Consider the following 6498-nt stretch of genomic DNA (forward strand, 5'->3'; position numbering starts at 1 on the left):
AGATCTTTATTTAAAAATAAATAAAATCAACATTATTTCCTTAATTCTCTATACTAGTCATTTCTCATCTATGAGGAATGTTTCAAAAGCCATTTTCATATTTAATAGATATTGGTGGAAGGTAATTCATTTATACGTCGGACTTTTAAAAGGAGCTTTAAAAAAAAATCATTGTACTTCCATACACTTACAAGCAAATGTCTTTAGCTTTCAGCCTCTGAAGGAACAAAATCAAAGCTGCTTGAACAAGTTTCCTGGCTGGAGAAAAAACTAGAGGCTCTGGACCGAAAGGAAGACAATGGGGAACCATATGAAAAAATGGTCCTTGCAAAAGACCAGGTATGTTGTAGAAGAGAAATAATCTTTATCTCTAAAGATTACCTAAACTTATATGAACTGACAACTCTATAGTTATTTCTGGCTGGGTTGGAAGTCCATATTTAAGTTCAAGATGGTAAATAACAGTATTTGTATTTGCTCAATGTAACTGTATTCCCTGATGAATATTCACATACAAAAATTAACTTTCTTGGTGATGTTTTTAAAGTTTGCTTGATATGTATTCTTTTGAACCGTATTATCTGAATATTCTATTTATTTTGTACCTGATATTGACTACATAAATGTCTTCTGGTTTTCAAGGTTGAACTTAATCAAGGAATAGCTTCTTTCTCTGTAGTGAAACAAGTGGATCAGAAAATTTTTCATTGACTTTTAATAAATCACTTCATAAGAAATTACCAATCTCTGAATTTCTAGATATTTATATATGTCATTACATAAATTTACCTCTTGTTTGTTTATCATATTGATTTGTATCTGCCTTCAGGATATATAATCTGTATCTATATGTGAATATGTATATTCACACAAAACATATCCATATATTCCAAAGGCAGATACAAATCCTTTGGCTCCCGCATATATGTATATATGATATAAAGTGGGTTAACATTACCTACAGTACATCAAGCAAACATTATTTTTCCCAATCATCTGCTAATTATTAATAATTCATGTACTCTGTTGTTGGATTCTTCCATAGAGTGGAAGAGAGAGAGGGATGGGAGTGATGATTTCTTTCTTTCTTTTTCTTTGTGGGGGGAACGATGATTTGTTTAATGATGCTTTTCAAAACATCTAGCTGAGATAATGCTGCCATTCATAAGATATGAGAACTGGTACATGTTTATATCTGGAACACTTTGAACCTGTAAAAGGAAGAGTTATGTACTTTGTTTCTAAACTTTGCTCCTTTTCAGTGTATTGAAAAATTACAAGCTGAAGTGAAAGCTTCCCAGGAGCAACTTGTAGCCTATGTAAGTGTTTTTCTCCTTTATTTATCCCTTAATTTATATCATTGTTATTCCGGAAATGAACACAAACTTTTCAGAAGTTATAACTACGGTTTCTCCACTGCAAACCAAATCACAAAGCTAAGAATCAGTATTTTTATTACCTCTACAAAGCTGCTTTCTATAAATTCAATTCTGGTTTGTGTTGATGAAAAAAATTACAAAACTGAGTTCTTATATATAATCAGATGATCTAATCAGGTACTATCAGGATAAGAGAACAGGAAACTAAGGGTAGAAAGACAAGCAAGTCAGGCTAGTTTAGTGAGTGAATGGAAGTGGAAATTATAGATACCTCACATATAGGCCTAGGGAAGTGCTTCTTAAACTTTAGTATATCAAGAAGTATCTGGAAAACCTTTAAGAACAAATTGCTTGGAGATTTCTATATGTCTAGGATAGGACCTGAGAATATGTACTTCTAGGGGATGCTAGATTCAGATGCTGTGCTTTTGCCCATCTTTACACCATATTTTGAGAAGCATTGTTTAATATATATTTATTTTGCCCCAGTCTTGTGATTTTTAGGCATATAAAGAAATCAGATATGGAACTGTCCATTTTGTGCTACAAGTCCTCCCCTGAGAGAGAGACCCTCTGAAGTTCCAGGAAAAATTTCAGTTTTACTTTAGCCTGTCTTCACTCAGAGAACAACTAATGAGCATCTCCTGTCACAATAGCCTTTTGTATCCACGTGCATAAACCAGTGGTCGTCACCCTGCCACTGTCCCTTCCCAAGGATCTGAACAACCTTGATGCCTTAAGTGTTTCCTCAAAGAGTTGATCTCCATCTTTTTAGTTATCTCTTCCATCCATATCCTGGGTGTTATGGGATGACTTCTTGATTAAGAACAGTGGCCAGGGGCTTCCCTGGTGGCGCAGTGCTTGAGAGTCCGCCTGCCGATGCAGGAGACGCGGGTTCGTGCCCCGTTTCGGAAGGATCCCACATGCCGCGGAGCGGCTGGGCCCGTGAGCCATGGCCCCGGGGCCTGCACGTCCGGAGCCTGTGCTCCGCAAATGGGAGAGGCCACGACAGTGAGAGGCCCGCATAACGCAAGAAAAAAAAAAAAAAAAAAAAAAAAAGAAAGAAAGAACAGTGGCCAGTCATGTTCAATGGCCAATCTGAACAACAACAAACTCAGACCCATCTGAGACCTGAGAAGCTGAAGCCCCAAAGTCCAACAGAAAAGACTGCAAAATAATAAATTCTGGTCACCATCCCTTTGGGATTTGCAATGAGCTAATCTGGATAAAATCATGGTGTGGGATACGGAGGGTGGGAGGGAGATGTAAGAGGGAGAGGCTATGGGGATATATGTATGCATATGGCTGATTCACTTTGTTATAAAGCAGAAACTAACACACCATTGTAAGGCAATTATACTCCAATAAAGATATTAAAAAAAAAAAAAAAAAGAATTCTCCTGTGAAGCCATCTGGTCCTGGGCTTTTGTTTGTTGGAAGATTTGTAATGACAGTTTCAATTTCAGAGCTTGTGATTGGTCTGTTTATATTTTGTATTTCTTCCTGGTTCAGCCTCAGAACATTGTGCTTTTCTAAGCATTTGTCCATTTCTTCCAGGTTGTCCATTTTATTGGCATAGAGTTGCTTGTAGTAACCCCTCATGACCCTTTGTATTTCTGCAGTGTCAGTTGTTACTTCTCCTTTTGCATTTCTAATTCTATTGAGTTGAGTCTTCTCCCTTATTTTCTTGATGAGTCTGGCTAGTGGTTTATTAATTTTGTTTATCTTCTCAAAGAATCAACTTTTAGTTTTACTGATCTTTGCTATCATTTACTTCATTTCTTTTTCATTTATTTTTGATCCAATCTTTATGATTTATTTCCTTCTGCTAACTTTGGGGTACTTTTCTTCTTTAATTGCTTAGGGTGTAAGGTTAAGTTGTTTATCTGAGATTTTTCTTGTTTCTTGAGGTAGGATTGTATTGCTATAAACTTCCATCTTAGAGCTGCTTTTGTTGCATCCCATAGGTTTTGGGTCATTGTGCTTTCATTGTCATTTGTTTCTAGGTATTTTTTGATTTCCTCTTTGATTTCTTCAGTGATCTCTTGGTTATTTAGTAGCATATTGTTTAGCCTCCATGTGTTTGTATTTTTTTTGCAGTTTTTTTTCCTGTAATTGATATCTAATCTCATAGCGTTGTGGTCGGAAAAGATACTTGATACAATTTCAATTTTCTTAAATTTACCAAGGCTTGATTTGTAACCCACGATGTGATCTATCCAGGAGAATGTTCCATGAGCACTTGAGAAGAAAGTGTATTCTGTTGTTTTTGGGGGGAATATCCTATAAATATCAATTAAGTCATCTTGTTTAATGTGTCATTTAATGCTTGTGTTTCCTTATTTATTTTCATCTTGAATGATCTGTCCATTGGTGAAAGTTGGGTGTTAAAGTCCTCTACTATGATTGTGTTACTGTTGATTTCCACTTTTACGGCTATTAGCATTTGCCTAATGTGGTGAGGTGCTCTCATGTTGGGTGCATAAATATTTACAATTGTTATATCTTCTTGGACTGATCCCTTGATCATTATGTAGTACCCTTCTTCGTCTCTTGTAACAGTCTTTATTTTAAAGTCTATTTTGTCTGATATGAGAATTGCTACTCCAGCTTTCTTTTGATTTCCTTTTGCATGGAATAGCTTTATCCATCCCCTCACTTTCAGTCTGTATGTGTCCCTAGGTCTGAAGTGGGTCTCCTGTAGACAGCATATATATGGGTCTTGTTTTTGCATCCATGTAGCCAGTCTATGTCTTTTGGTTGGAGCATTTAATCCATTTATATTTAAGGTAATTATCAATATGTATGTTTCTATTACCATTTTCTTAATTGTTTTGGGCTTGTTATTGTAGGTCTTTTCCTTCTCTTGTGTTTCCTGCCTAGAGAAGTTCCTTTAGCATTTGTTGTAAAGCTTGTTTGGTGGTGCTGAATTCTCTTAGCTTTTGCTTGTCTGTAAAGGTTTTAATTTCTATGTCGAATCTGAATGAGATCCTTGCTGGGTAGAGTAACCTTTGTTGTAGTTTTTCCCTTTCATCTCTAAATATGTCCCATCACTCCCTTCTGGCTTGCAGAGTTTCTGCTGAAATATCAGCTGTTAACCTTATGGGTTTTCCCTTGTATGTTATTTGTTGCTTTTCCCTTGCTGCTTTTATTATAGTTTTTTTGTATTTAGCTTTTGATAGTTTGATTAATATGTGTCTTGGCGTGTTCTCCTTGGATTTATCCTGTATGGGACTCTCTGCTCTTCCTGGACTTGATTGACTATTTCCTTTCCCATATTAGGGAAGTTTTCAAGTATAATTTCGTCAAATATTTTCTCAGACCCTTTCTTTTTATCTTCTTCTGGGACCCCTATAATTTGAATGTTGGTGCATTTAATGTTGTCTCTGAGACTGTCCTCAATTTTTTTCATTCTTTTTTTCTTTATTCTGCTCTGCAGTAGTTATTTCCACTATTTTATCTTCCAGGTCACTCATCCGTTCTTCTGCCTCAGTTATTCTGCTATTGATTCCTTCTAGAGAATTTTTAATTTCGTTTATTGTGTTGTTCATCATTGTTTGTTTGCTCTTTAGGTTTTCTAGGTCCTTGTTAAATGTTTCTTGTATTTTCTCCATTCTAGTTCCCAAATTTGGGATCATCTTTACTATCATTACTCTGCATTCTTTTTCAGGTAGACTGCCTATTTACTCTTCATTTGTTTGGTCTGGTGGGTTTTCACCTTGCTCCTTCATCTGCTGTGTGTTTCTTTGTCTTCTCACTTTGCTTAACTTACTGTGTTTGGGGTCTCCCTTTTGCTGGCTGCATGTTCATAGTTCCCGTTGTTTTTGGTGTCTGCCCCCAGTGGGTAAGTTTGATTCAGTAACTTGCATAGGCTTCCTGGTGGAGAGGACCGGTACCTGTGTTCTGGTTGGGGGTCTAGATATTGTATTTCTGGTGGGCAGGGCTGCATCCAGTGGTATTTTGTGGGGTGTCTTTGAACTTAGTATGAGTTTAGGCAGCCTCTGTGCTAATGGGTGGGGTTGTGTTCCTGTGTTGCTAGTTGTTCGGCATGGGGCGTCCAGCACTGGAGCTTGCTTGCTGTTGGGTGGAGCTGGGTCTTAGTGTTGAGACCGAGATCTCTGGGAGAGCTCTCGCCAATTGATATTACATGGGGCTGGGAGGTCTCTGGTGGTCCAATGCCCTGAACTCAGCTCTCCCACCTCAGAGGCAAAGTGAATCAGCTAAACATATACATATATCCCCATATCTCCCCCCTCTTGCGTCTCTCTCCCACCCTCCCTATCCCACCCCTCTAGGTGGTCACAAAGCACCGAGCTGACCTCCCTGTGCGATGCAGCTGCTTCTTACTAGCTATCTGTTTTACATTTGGTATTGTATATATGTCCATGCCACTCTCTTACTTCGTCCCAGCTTACACTTCTCCCTCTCCATATCCTCAAGTCCATTCTCTACATCTCTGTCATTATTCCTGTCCTGCCCCTAGGTTCTTCATAACCATTTTTTTCCCTTTTTTAGATTCCGTATATATGTGTTAGCATATGGTATTTGTTTTTCTCTTTCTGACTTACTTCACTCTGTATGACAGAATCTAGGTCCATCCACCTCACTACAAATAACTCAATTTCGTTCTTTTTATGGCTGAGTAATGTTCCATTGTATATATGTGCCACATCTTCTTTATCCATTCATCTGTCAATGGACACTTAGGTGGCTTCCATGTCCTGGCTATTGTAAATAGAGCTGCAATATACATAGTTCTTGACACAAATAGGTTTACCTGTGGAGTGAATGGACAAGTAACTGAGAGAACATATCTATCTGTATATGCTGGCTGCTTTTTAATGTTAATTTTTAAAAATAAATCAACAACAAACAAGAATGTCCCTCTAGTTTACAGCAAATCATCCAGAAATACCAAGAAATTATTTATTTATAACTTTATACTATTTTCAAAAGGGAAGAAACAAAATTTTTAAAAATGTGTATCTTAAATGAACATAGCCTGGCATTTTATGAATATTAAACTTTATCTGTTCCCTTGATATAATTTTACTCTGTCATTAAACATTAAATATAATATTTAATTTAACCATACTTATTTATTTATATTCTAACTTCA

This window comes from Lipotes vexillifer, unplaced genomic scaffold (assembly GCF_000442215.2).
Source record: "Lipotes vexillifer unplaced genomic scaffold, Lipotes_vexillifer_v1.1 scaffold1084, whole genome shotgun sequence".
Taxonomy (NCBI): Eukaryota; Metazoa; Chordata; class Mammalia; order Artiodactyla; family Lipotidae; genus Lipotes; species Lipotes vexillifer.